Here is a 14,651-nt window from a genome sequence, read left to right as displayed (position 1 = left end):
GTTTAGGGTGGGTATGGGATTTTGAGTGGTAAGGGAATTTTTGGGGTAGAGGGTGGGTATGGGTTTCTGAGTAGACCACCAATGCCTTTACAATGAATTTTGTTGTAAAAGCATGAATGGTAAAGGCATGCTCGTGGCAAAAAATGTAAATGTAAGAATTTTGGTAAGTATAAAAGGTAAGCATTAAGTGATTTCAATTAAGTGATTTCAAATTAGGGTGGGTACAGGTTTTTTGGTGGTAATGGTATTTTTGGGATTTAGGGTGGGTATGGGATTTTGGGTGGTAAGGGTAAATAGAGGGTTTATGGTGGGTATGGGTTTGTGGATAGTAAGGGTGCTTTAAGAGTTTAGGGTGGGTATGGGTTTTGGGAGGCAGGGGAATTTTCAGGGTTTTGGGTGGGTTAGGGATTTGGGGTGGTAAAGGAAATTTTTAGGGTTTAGAGTGGGTATGGGCTTTTGGGTGGTAAGGGAATTTTGAGGGTTTAGGGTGGGTATGGGTTTTTTAGTGGTTAGGGAATTTTTAGGGTTTAGGTCGGGTATTGGTATTGGGTGGCAAGGGTGTTTTTAGGGTTTAGGGTGGGTATGGCTTCTGGGTGGTAAGGTAATTTTTAGGGTGGCAAGGGGTTTATAATGGTTTATGATTACCTTAGGCCTGGCAGTGGCAAAAAGAAATATAACAATCTCATGAGAGGCCAAGCAAGTCCCGGAACTGGGGGCATGGTAGGGGGAATTGGACTATTGTATGTTGGCAGGAAAGGTGGTATATGAAGGTAGAGGCTGTCCTCAGAAGTGGCAGAAAATTTGGAATGGCTGGAAATCCTATAGAGGCCTGATACAAGAAACCATGACCATGGTGGGCGAAGATACTGAGCATTCACAAGGGTCTCCGAGAGCATCAGATAATGAGTAGGGCTGTGTCAAGGGTAGGTGCGGGGATGGGATTGATGCTTGAAGATCTAATGGAATGTATGACAGTGCAATGTTTACAAATTGCTGTTATATTTCAAATGTCAATAAAAAGATTTGAAAAAAATGTTAGCAAATGCTGCTTCATTGCATGCCAAAAGCAGCACAAGCATTGAAAGTTCCTTGACAAGTAACCATTTACCACTGGCCAGCTCTTTAGCTACTTAAGACACCAGTCAGCCCAAAACTGTGGCACATATTTGTATGTGCTTACTTGATGTGAAAAGGCCTGTTGTGTCTTAGTTCAATTAAATTTGCAAATTTACTTTAAAACAAATTCTAGGATTCAAGTGCACTGTGAAGTCATAGAAGTTCCTGTATCAATGGCACATCAGCAATTTATGATGGTGGGGTCTGAGGGTGATGGAACAGCTGCTTACTACTATACTGATCAATCTGGCTACTCAGATGAACTAGATATGCAGCATCCAAAGGCATCACAGTTTCAAACAATTGCTGGATTTGATTCTGCAAATGTGAAAGAAAACCCAGCTTGAAACAGAATCAGGAGGTAAAATGCACTGTGCCATCAAAAAGATTGAAACAAACACTGGAACTAACACCCACCGGAGTGTCATGAAAGTTACTAACAACAAACAAATCCTGTGTCTGCGTTGCGTCACTCTTTATTTGGGAGGCAAGCAAGGTCAAAAGCATTAATGCAGAAAGGCAACATCATAGTTTCAACTTTGCCCCTTCTTACCACTCTTATTTATGTCCTTAGCCAAAGTAGATGAGGTTTATGAGCAAGGTGGAACAAAAAACATTCACACTACTGCAGTGAAGTTACTCCAAGGAGAATAAACAAAGTGCCAACAGCATTCTACAACTGGTTGGAATCCAAGCCATGCCTTTTATGTGCTGCTAGAGTGAGGTTAGGTAGAGAAGTGAGAGATTGGTTATGGCACAGGAAATCTGATCATGAACCCTTTGAAAGGTGGCATCAAAATTGCTCTCCTTGCTCCTCCTCTAATCAGTCAGATGGAACTGGGATGAGGAGAGCTAGAAAAGCCTCATTGAGTAGAAGGAATAAAGGAAGAGAACTGTAGTTGGTTAGCAAAGAACACGGTAAATAGGATAGGTTAGGATAGGATAGGATATATGTTTGTAGAGCGCTCGTATGCCGTGGCGTCTTGGCGCTAAGGGGTGAGAACCTAGTAAGGCCTATAGCCTGTAACATTCACCTATGTTGTAGCAAACAGCCAAGTCTTCAAGGCTCTCCTGAAAGCCAGTCTATTAGGTTGGAGACGCATGGCTACAGGCAGTGAGTTCCATAACTTTGCCGCACGGTGGGAGAACGCTCTACCACCCCATCTTGCCTTCCTAATCCTGTCCAGGCGGAGAAGACTCAAGGTACCAGACCTTAGTGATCGGGCAGGGATATAAGGTCTAAACAGTATGCGCATAGCCCTAGCACCTCCTCCATAAAAAGCTTTATGGACCAAACATAAGGCCTTGAACTCAACACGATGCTGAATTGGAAGCCAGTGCAAGGTTCGGATAGCCGCGGAGGTAGACTTGCCTCTGGGTATATCTAGAAGTAGTCTAGCAGCAGCATTCTGCAATGATTGAAGCCTGTTCATTTGGGACTTATTGATTCCCAGAAGTAGGCCATTGCAGTAATCTAACTTGGAGAGCAAGAGGGCTACTACTACTGATTTCTGTTGTTCCTTACTAATGAAGGGAAAAATCTTCTTCATGGTTTTAATTAAGAAGAAACAAGAAGAGGTGAGACTATTGACTTGGGCCGAGAAAGTTAAATTGCAATCAAAGATGACCCCCAAATTTCTGATCTTGGATGCAGGGGTGGGACATTCCCCGGCTGTCATTGGCCACCAGGATGCGTCCCATCGAGGTTGCCCCTGGCCAAATTCAATAACTTCTGTCTTGTCAGTGTTTATTTTTAGGAAGCTATGGTTCATCCAAGATATAATCTCCTCCAAGCAGGCATGAAACCTAACAGCCGTGTTCTCGGGATGTTTAGCCATGGAGATTATAAGCTGAGAGTCATCAGCATATGATGTAAATTCAAAACCATGCCTCCTAATCAAACTGGCCAGTGGCAACATATAGATATTGAAAATGGTGGGTGACAGTGCGGAACCCTGGGGGACCCCACAGGGCAGGTAGAAGCTCTCCGATTGCAGACCCTCCCAACACAGGTTCTGCACTCTCCCATCCACAAAAGAGGATAGGAGGGACAGCGCTGAACCCCCAATACCCACATCTCGGAGCCGCTGAACCAACACCGTGTGGTTCACGGTGTCGAAGGCTGCCGACAAATCAAGCAGAACCAGGACTGCATTCCCCCCTTGGTCCATTGTTCTCCGGATCTCTTCTGTAACTACTATCAGGGCAGATTCAGTCGAATGATTAGATCTAAAACCATGCTGAGTTACATCCAATATTTCATTGGTCTCGAGGTACTCAGTCAGGGTTCTGTTCATTGATTTTTCCAGGATCTTAGCCATTATGGGCAGGCCGGCAATCGGCCGGTAGTTCTTGAGCTCTATGGGGTCTAGCGTAGGCTTTTTTAAGATAGGCCTAATAGTGGCCATCTTCCAGCATGCTGGAAAGCTGCCTGACTCCAGAATTTGAGTGAATAATGGCGTTAGTACCTCCCCAATCCTATTTGCAACCAGGTGTAGTACCGTGGCCGGGCAGGGGTCTTTAGGTGATCCCGATTTTAAGGGGAGAGAAGTAGATCACAAACTTCCTCTCGACTAATCATAGGAAAGCTAACTAGTTCCCTCGAAAGTGGTCCCACTGTCGCCTGTAAATGCTGTACTATATCTGGAAGCTGACAAGCTTTGGAAAGGTTATCATAGATAACTTGAACCTTATTTTGAAAGAATAACCTTACAACATATGATGAGAAATTAAAGTTAGAACCAATCCCTCTTTACACAGCCCTACAGTCATTAAAATATGTCACACAAACCTTATCTTGATTCAGGGAAATACATCCTGGTCAGGTTACGGTGAAGAAGATACAGGCCATTTTAACTGTTGTGGTAATGTGATCCTTTTCCTATCTGGGTCCACTCTGGAACACACAACCTGGCCCTCTTTAAGAGGAAACTAAAGACCTGGCTTTTTAACAGTTAATCCAGGTGGCCTGGTTGGTCTCCCACTGCTTAGCGCTGGGACATTTTTTTTTTTTTGCAGAGTTTTATATAGCACGAACTTGACTCGAATCCAATCAGGTATCAGAGCACTTTACATAGCACCAGTTACGTTACATGAGGACACACATCCATTTTTTTGTTAGGCACGGGGAGATTAAGTGATTTGCCCAGAATCACAGGATGTTCAGCGTCATTACCGAGACTCAAACCCAGTTCTCCAGTTCCGAGGTCGAGCGCCCTAGCCGTTAGGCCAACTCCTGAGTAGCTTTGTGCTCTATAAACCAGTAAAACATAACATAACAATTCTTTTCCCAATGATAGATTTTGAAAAACGTATGAATAGGTGGGATGGGAGTATGCACAGAATAGCTCATTCAACTAGTTGCCAGCATAGATGTTCATCAAAAGTGTAGATTTGACCGTTTTTTTTTTACTGTATATCATTAAAATACTGATGCCACTATTCTGGGCAATTGGTTCTCCCAACTGTTACCTAAAATATGCTGAAGATTTTGTAAACGATGCTGACTGTTTTGCTTTCTCCGATGTCATGTGTTTTTTTATAACCAATTGTATTGACTTTGCAGCAACAAACAAGGTACAACATGACCATCATCCACAAGCTGACACAGCAATTACAATACATGATTACAATAATTGAATCCAGTCCATGATAAGCCCATTACCCGCCCCAAATCTTCTCATGCTTGTGAGGGCAACCCCGTACCTCATATATGGGCCTTTCCTGCTGGGCACACCAGTCAACCCCCCTCCTCCTCTCCCCCAATCATAAGGATCTCAGGGACCTCCATTTGCAAGCAGTGTCTCATTTGACAACCATTGTTGCCTTTTCTGATGTAATGTTAAAAAAGCCAGTGCTCAGTGTCTATTGGCAAACACGTTAGTACATCAGGACCAACATTATTAAAACTAACAAATTCACTTGGTTGAGCGTATGTTCACCACTACTCAATGCTCCACTGTAACAGACGCTGGGGAAAGATCTATGATCAGTTTGAACATAGAACAAGATGACTGCAGAGGCATATGCAATTAATCTGTATTGGCCCCCATTTGACATCTAAATAGAGGCAAGCGTATTCACAATCTCATAGGCCTAAGAAAACCCTTAGTAGGGTAAATAGTTTTTAACAACTTCTGTGCTCTACTACTTGAGTCTACGTTTTAAAAAGCATAGAGACTCCTTCAATGATTTGAGCTTACCACTACTTTAAATAAACAGAAATATTTATTGTTTCTGACCAGCACAATGGAAATAAAGTTAAACTCTATGTTTAAGCAATGATTGATACAGTCTCAAATAGTCATCAGATTTCACTAATATTACAGAGACTGATAAAAAATATAAAACAGTGAAAGGCAGGTCTCTTTTGTGTGTCTCCTGGCATCCTAAGTGGTACAAAATATCCAAATGCAACAATTCGACAATATTTCACATAATTTCATTCCAGTAGAATTCAGTTTATTGCATGAATGTATAATTGACATTGAAACAGACAAGTTATGAAGAGAGCAAGCAGGCGTCTGTGTAACTCTCCTCGCTGCTTACCACTTCACCCCCACCTCAATAGCTCGTCGGTCTGCTGTAACACCTTAGCTACGCAAAGGAGCCAGGTGGAACCGGCTGAGATGGTAGAGAAATGGGTGAGGAATAGGGGTGACCTGTCTTATGGAAGCCTTAGATGCTGTGCTGTAAAGATCAGTGTGGACTGTAAACCATTTACTGCTCTTAACATCAGTGGTGACTGTGAAGCAGATAGAGAAGCTTTTTGATTGTGGATTGTGGCTCTGGCTCCAAGAAAAAATAGCAGGCAGATAATTTAAAAGGAAGCTGCTCAATTTGGGGAGATCTCATGGATACTCTTTGAACAAAGACAAGACCCAGTTGTCAAGGACAATAAAATCTCGATGATTGATAAACGAGTGGTTAAAAAGGTGGTTAACTTGGGTGTTTGCATTTCATCTGTATTAGACCTAATTGTTAAGGATAATTTGCACCTTCCTATAGGGAAAACAAAAAAGGAGCTCGTTAGATTGAACAACCTACATCTTACAATTGAGGGAAGATGTAATATAATCAAAATAATTTTTTCTTCCTAAAGTTTTTTTTAGATCTATTCCCTTAGAATTCTCAAATTATTGGCTGAAGACATTTGATGTGATGTTCTCAAGGTTTTGATGGGCCTACTCCAAATGTAGAAGGGCACTGAAATATCTCTTGCTTCCGAAAAAGAAAAAGGAGGGTGGGATTTACCAAACCTCATGTTGTATTATTGAGCCACTATGTTACAATATAGTACTATATTACTTCTGCAACCACACACTAATGAGGCACAAGAATATATCCCTTCCACTTATGAGCTGTTATTTGGCAATGAAGCTTGGCGCTGCGTTTGCAGACAACTAGAGTTCAGCTACAATAAAAAAGAATGATTCAAGTGCCTTTTGGGTGCTCACAAGGTACAGGCATCAGTGCGTAAACTGATGGGAATAGGAAGGGTGAATTTTTATACTATAATCCGAATCTGTCTCAAATTGTTAGGGATCGGTGTATTCAAACGTGATCACAAGTAGGTATGGATAAATCAGGGTTTTTGTATTCTCCCTTTGGTTTTGTTGTGTTATGTTATACTATTTATAGAGTGCATGGCTGCCCCACCCAAGGGGCGTCCCAGCGCTGAGCTCAAACAAAATGGTGACAGGGTTAAAAGGCGCCGCAAACGAATATTTAGAATAAAGATGAGTTTTTATGGCCTTGCGAAATGCAGCATGATTTTGAATGCTTCTAATTAGATCGGAAGGGAGTTCCAGAGTTTGGATGGCCAGTGCTTGGAAGGAGCGTCCTCCAGCTCTTGTGTTCTTAACCAGAGGGACAAATGCCAGGTGCTGATTTAAAGAATGCAAAAGACGAGTTGGGGTGTAGAGTATAAGACGATCTGCTAGGATTTCAGGGGATGGAGCATTTAAAATTCTATGGGCAATACACGGAGCTTTAAAAAGGATACGCTTCTCCATTGGGAGCCAATAAAGTCTGTTGATAAACTCCAAAGTGTGACAGGTCCTGGGAAGCCCAAAAAGTAGACAGCCGGCCATGTTCTGTATTCGTTGGAGGCACTGTATCTCTGCTCTGTTAGCCCCTAAGTAAAGAGCGCTAGCATAATCCAGCCTAGTTAGTATAGTGGCCTAAATAATAACCTGTCAAATATTAGAATCAAAGAACCCAACAAAGATTTGAGGCCGCAAAGGAGCCCAAAACAGATTCCTGCCACTGCCTTGGTTTGAGGATGGAAGGTAAGAGCTGTATCCATCCAAACGCCCAGGTTTTTAAGAATCTGTTTGGGTGTAGGTGGGGGACCTAGAGTAGAAGGACACCATCGCTCGCTTGACAAATGAGTTTTTTTTCCCAACCAGCAAGATTTCCGATTTGGTGGCATTTAGTTAGAGGCAGTTCAATGTCATCCAGTCTGCAACTGCTGTTAAATCCTCTTTGAATTTAGAGGTATCCCGTGCGGGGTTATCGGATAGCGCAATCACTAACTGTGTATCATCCGTGTAGGAAACCACAGTCCAGCCCCTCACCTTTGCCACTGCTGCCAAGGGTCGAATGTAGATGTTAAATAGGGTCGGGCTCAGAGCAGAGCCCTGCGGGACCCCTTGGTGCACACTGTGCATCTGAGAACAGAAGGGGGGGCAATCAGTTGAAAGGATCTCTCAGAGAGAAACAAAGAGAGCCACCCCAAGGCTGGGCCACAGATGCCAATGTCCTCTAAGCGCTGCAAAATAATCTGGTGGGACACTGTATCGAATGCAGTGCTTAAGTCCAATAGGATCAAAGCAGAGGTTCCTCCCAAGTCCCGTGAGAGCCGCAGGTGTTCCATGACTGCCAGAAGGGCAGATTCCGTACTACACTACACGGGACACTCCCAGGGGAGAACACGGACTACCATCTCGTTACAGATACGTGCACAGTGCCCTTATCAAGGTGGTACTGGATGACTGAAAAGGACTGTTTACCCAACACAATTTACAACGGTTTCGTAACCTATTGAGAGACGACTTCTGGTCTACATGAACCCCGGCTTTATTGGATTGCACTTGCATTGTCACTCATGCCCTGACGAAGTTCATTCTGAACGAAACGCGTTGGCTGAGGCTTTGTTTCAACAACTGAATTAAAATAAAGACTTTGTTTGTATATCAACTACAGACCACTTGGTGTAATTTACTGACAAACTTACTTGGTGGTGCACCACCCCAAACCCCTTTCAAATTCTCATTGATCTGCTTGGCAGTTGGCATCCATTAACGGCGGATGCAGGGGTGTTAGTATGCACACCGTCAACTAATACTATTCTATACACATTGGGAACTCAGTAAGGAGGTGCAGTCATTGGAGTCCGCCGTTAATCCTGCTTGCTTCAGATTCCGTACTGTGTCATGGACAGAAACCATTCTGAGAGGGGTCCAGTAGGTTATTAGTGTCGAAATAGTTGGTAAGGTTGGAATGAATGTGTGCTTCGGTGATCTTGGCTGTCAAAGGGAGGAGGGAGATGGGACGGAAATCCGCTGGCTTGGAGTCTTCTAATGTGGGTTTTTTGAAGAGTGGGATCACCTTAGCCTGTTTTCAGGTGGTAGGGACTACAGCAGAGGATAAAGACAAATTTATGAGTTCACAGAACACAGGCAATAGCTGTAGAAAAAAGTCTTAAATTGGTCGGGTTTGAGGGGATCTGACTGAGATCCGGATTTAAGTTTGTTACAGATCAGCCGCATTGCTTCCTGGGAGAGCCCAGGAAAGGTGGAAAGTGACGGGCAAGTAGTGGTCATAGGGATAGGCCGACCTATTGGGAGCACAGTGTGTGGAAAGACTTTGTAGATATCTTCCACCTTTTTAATGAAAAAGGAAACAAGAGTCTCACATTGCTTGTTGGAAGTGAGGGGGGATGACATAGGTTGCCCAGAAGTTTTAAAATCCTTAAGTAAGGAGAATATGCATTTAGTGGGGTTGCTGCTTTTTTAATTTTCTCTGCAAAAAAGTCAGCTCTCTCCTTCAGAATAGACTTATGTTATTGTTTAATAGCTGCCCGGTATTGTAATTTCAGGATACGCTCATACTGTCTTCTCCAAGCCCTTTCCAGGGCTTTGCATGACCTCCTAGCCTGAGCCAGCTTGTCGTTAAACCATGGGCCGGATTGTATTCTGCTGCCGTGGGACATCTTAGCCGGGATCAGAGTGTCGAGAGTGAGCGAGAGCCATTCCGACAGGATACTGTTATCCCTTTCCGGATTGTTAGGAAGGTTAGGTCTTTGAGTAAGGAGAAGGTCACACAAGTGAACAGCATCCAGCTTATGACAGGGGAGTTTTTGGATGGATTTCCGAGGGGCCTCTTGAGAAGGGCCTATTCCCTGTAGTGTCAACGACACCAGATAGTGGTCGGACCAGCTCATGGGGAGGGGAGGGCTAACTGTAAGAGCTGGTAAATTAGAGAAAAAAGGGTCTAACAGATGGCCTGCTGAATGAGTACTGTTAGGGATGTGTTGTATAAATTGGAAAGCTGCAAGGTCCGCAAAAAAATTGCTAATCTCCCTATCTTGACTTGCTTCCAAGTGAAGGTTAAGGTCCCCGACAATATTAAAGTTTGCCGAACTATTAGCCATCAGACCCGATGTAGTGACAAGGGCTTCCATGAAACCTAACGAAGGCCCAGGGAGGCGATAAATCAGGAGGCCCGAAAGGGTAAAGTTGGCATTAACAACATTTTTAAACAGTGTACATTCAGAGTCTACAATGCTTTCGTTGGTCAGGGTACAAGAAAGTCCAATTTTAAAAATAATAGCAATGCCACCGCCCCTACCTTCTCTATTAAGTGTTTTAATGGCATATCCCTGGGGCAGTGCCAAGTTAGGCTCTGCCTCGGTATTTGCAGTGAGCCAAGTCTCAGTTAAAAAAAGAATATCAGGAGCCTCATCATGAATTAGGTCAAACACTTCAGCAAAGTGTTTGACCAACGAGCGGCAGTTAAGACTAAGAAGTCTGATGGCAGGCAAGGGAGCGCACGCAGGACTAGCAACTGCCAGAGAGTTAAAACCACAGGAAGTAAAAACAGAAGGACCCTCGGAGGGAATGTCAGGCTGATGTGTACAATGATAGATACCCTTACCGATATCAACAAGATTGTTCCGTGAATTAGGCCATTGATGGGCGGCCAAACTGGCAGCATGTTTGGCGTCTGGTGAGGTCCAGGCACGGACGGGTGCAGACGGGCTTGTCTTAGGTGCACCTACGGTGCCCCTGCAGCGCACTTACTTCACACACCCGTTGCGGCATCCGCAGCGTGCCCCGCACAAATGTGAGCTTATGTAGGCAGAGAAGGTAGGGAAGGCAGGGAAACAACTAGACCGCTGCCTGTCCCCCGGAAGTTCCTGACCAGGAAGGAAGGGCGCGTGTCTTCTGCTCTCCGCTCAATCAGCAACTAACTTCGTGGCGGACCGGAGCAGAAGGCTGGAGAAGTGTATGCGGAGGGACTAAACATAAGCCCAACACAATGCCAGGTAAAAAAACAGATGACAGTATTTAAAATACAGTAAAATCACTTAAAATACAGTACGTCGAAGAAATAGTGTCGCAATAGCGTTTCTAGGTCAGAAAGAACACAAGGACATGCAGCTTGCGGGGCGCATGTAAACACTGTCACTGTCCGCTGTGAGCCCGCACAAGCATTAGCTTATGTAGGCAGGGAAGGCAGGGAAACAACTTGACTGCTGCCTGCGCGCCCTGAATTGCATGACCAGGAAGGGAGGGCGCGTGTCATCTGCTCTCCGCTCAATCAGCAGCTAACGCCGTGGCAGACTGGAGCAGAGGGCTGGAGAATTGTATACGGAGGGACTAAACATAAGCCCAACACAATGCCAGGTAAAAAAACAGATGACAGTATTTAAAATACAGTAAAAGCATTTAAAATACAGTACATTGAAGAAATAGTGTCCCGATAGCATTTCTAGGTCGGAAAGAACACAAGGACATGCAGCGTGCGGGGCGCAAGTAGACACTGTCACTGTCCGCTACATTTGAGGATCTAAAGAATGCGTTTGGTATCAATCATAAGAAGTTCTTTAAGTATCTCCAAATAAGGGATTACCTACAGAGTAAGGGGCCAGAGGTGCAGGTTTTTGTAGAAATTAATTGGTTGAGAAATTAATATACCAGAGTAATAGTAGTATTGGGATATTATATCATGTCTTGAATTCCGAAATGAAGACTGATCTCGATAAGTTTTCTTTGAAAGGCAAGAGAAATTGTCGATAATGGATTCAGACTTTATAAAGCTCTTACTCAATCCCAAACTGTTTTTATGTCAGCTAATTGGCAAGCGCAGTTTTTAAAGACCTGTTTTTTGCTATATTTTACACCCGCCAGGATAGCTAAATGGGAGGTGGTCAAAGGGACTAGATGTCCCTGGTATTCTTTGTTTTAGGCTGACATAGTACACATGTTTGCCACTTGTAGCACCCTAAATTCTCTAAAGAACGAAATCACAAGTTTCTTTGAGTGTAAATTGGAAATAAAAGTAAGTCTGACCTCAAGCCTGATTCTAAAAGAAGAAGTGGCACAGGTAGAGTTTTTTCTTGGTGTTTCAATGGCCCTTTTAAGACTAACAATAGCTTCTGCTTGGCTGGACCCGAACCCTCCAACGTTTCAACAATGGTTGGATCGGTTATTGTCAGTTTATAATCTGGAGAAAGAACTTTATGTTAGGAAAGCCAGACAGGCAAGGAAGAAAGGAATTAAAGTATGGACATCCCTAACTAAATGAGTTAGATGATTTAGCATGCTTATTTTTTTCGTAGAGGATCTGGATATATTGTTTGCCTGAGCACAATGCATTATGAATCACAAGAGGCCCATAAGCAAGTGGGGTAGATGGCATTTTATGTGCATGGTTTTGGCTTCTTGGAGGGGTCCTATGTATGTTGTCTACCTCAGCACAATGTACTTTAAAACACTTGAGATAGCTTTTTATTGGTAAATTGTTAGATCGAGATTATGACTACGTGTGTATATATATATATATTTATATATATATATATGAATTTATATTTCTCCATGTGGAAAGCACATGAGGACCTTAAGCAAATGGGGTAGATGGTATCATATGTATATGATTCTGGATTCATGGAGGGGCCTTATGTATGTTGTCTGCCTCAGCACAATGCACTTTAAATCCCATGAGATAACCTTTATCGGGTAAATTGTTAGATCGAGATTATGGCTCAGTATGTATATATGAATTCGTATTACACCAAGTGGAAAGTATTGTAGGCTCCCTGAGAATGGACAGATGAGTGGTTGAAACTTCTGAACGTGGGGGGTGGAAGGAGGGTTTGTGTTGTTTGTATTTATTGAAAATGTGCAATTACAATACAAAAAAAGACATAGACAAGTTGAATCATAAATATAATTTACTTGATATAGTCCATCATTTCAACTTTATTGCTCTTAATGAATGTGATTTTCCTGAGAATCGCACTTCTAAACATCTGCAGGAACAGACACGAATCTGAGAGGCTGAAAAGAGGAGCACCCAGGCCACCCACTGTTATGTTGGAGTTCTGGCCAAGGAGACATAATATTGCCATTGCTCTCCTCTCATTGGTAATTTATGAAGCACTCTCAATTGGCTTTGACTGTTGCTGACATCGCCATGAAACACGCTCTGTTATAGGAGACAATGGATGGAAGGCCCCATCTTCGTGATGCTAGATAGGTACAGGAGGAGATGCCATGTGGGGTTTCTCTTCACAGCACTGATGCTTAATTTCTTACAATAAACTTTCAAGCCCAACACCAGGGCTTAAGTCCCTACTGACCTCACACTGTAAAGTGGACTGTATGATTAGAAAGGCACCATGTGAGAGGGAGCCAGAATCAAAAGAAAGTGTCATAGCTGAGAATGCTTGTAGCCCCCCACTAAAGTAATTTTGGTAAAGTCTTTTTTTGTGCTGGCTCCCAGGGTCTGTTTTAGTCCTTTAATATATATTAACGGTTTGGTTTACTGAAGACAAATGCCCAAAACGGTTTTGTAATTGAAGACCCTGTGATTCACAAAGTCACTGGTTTTGTGACATCACGCTGTCTTTTTCTAATGTGGAAAGCACATTTTAGGAGTCAGAAGTTTTTTTTAGTTATAAAATGGGTTTTGTGATCAATACAGAATTGCAATTTGGACGGGTGGTGAAAAGGGTATTCCATCCAAATTTCTATTTTGTATGCAATGCCTGAATCGTTTGTGATTGCAAAATTCCTGCTACAAGCCATTGAACAGTTATTGACTCCTCAAAAGAAGTGGTAACTGGTGTACTGGGGAAAGGGGTTCCATTGGGAATCTTTTCACTATGGCAATAGTGTTGGCAGCCAAGGGGGAGCTAGGTAGTGGTCCAGGGGACCACTGCCGGCTCCCCATGATGATTTCCCAAAAGTAAAACTGTTATTTTCTTAATGCAGCACTCGTTCTTTTAAGGAACGCTGGATGATTTAAAAAAAAGTTTTGTTCTTGGAAAATAAACTACAGTAATGGTGATCTACTGTCCTTGCAGGGACTATCCCTGTGTTTGAAGCCAGTCTCACCGTGTCACAAATTATGACCTGCCTAATTAATATTCATTAGGTAGGTCATTCTGTCCCCCACTGCAAATGGCAAATTTGTGACATGACCTATTAATGCATAGGTCACTTCACAAAATCTGCTCCAAAAGTCTGTGTGCGGTTTATATCGCTTTTTGTGGACTTTTATTATGTCTGGCACATTGTCGTCTTGGTGACCCTGATTGAAAGCATTATGTAATGTTTTGAGATAAGCTGGAGTTTTTGTGTCATACAAAAATACCAAAAGAGGAATGGATCACTTGTACCTGAGTAACCAGGATAATGTACTTGCCGTCTTGCAATAAAAACCCTCATTCACGTACACAGGCCATGAGGCGGTATACCTTTGTTCTCCGCCTTGTTAAAAACGTGGCAGCATCATCATTGGGTTTCTTTTCCCGTATGCTTTCCTCCACGAGGAGGAAAAACCGTTGGTTATTACAGTAGTGATCAGTGATGAAATCGTGGAAGTGCTCAAGTGAGGTGAGTTAAAAAAGGGAAACATCACATTACCTGAACTGTACCTTTATTTAGTTTGGAATGGAGGCAAGTAAAAACAGTGTTGTGCGTGGGAAGACTGGTGCAATGTTATCCATCTACCCTGACGAAGAAAAATGCTTTAACTCCCTTAACCTGGAATAATTCCAGTAGTGGCTGGCAGGGAACGGGGGTGGGGAGCGGCGGGGTGAGGGGGTAGGGGAAACAAATGTTTTCTTTTTAAACACTTACCTTCTCGTGCCACAGACGCCTCCGTCTCTTCTCTGATGTTGCTCCCCTTTCCCAATCACAATGCTGTAATGCAGCTTTGTGATTGGTCTGAGCACCGTGGGAAGTTCCCACAATACCCTTCCCGGAGAGCACCTAACTAAGCTGGGTGCCATGACACTGCATCCT

The sequence above is a fragment of the Triturus cristatus genome, chromosome 5_2, assembly GCF_964204655.1.
Source record: "Triturus cristatus chromosome 5_2, aTriCri1.1, whole genome shotgun sequence".
Lineage (NCBI taxonomy): Eukaryota > Metazoa > Chordata > Amphibia > Caudata > Salamandridae > Triturus > Triturus cristatus.
This window is presented reverse-complemented; position numbering follows the sequence as displayed.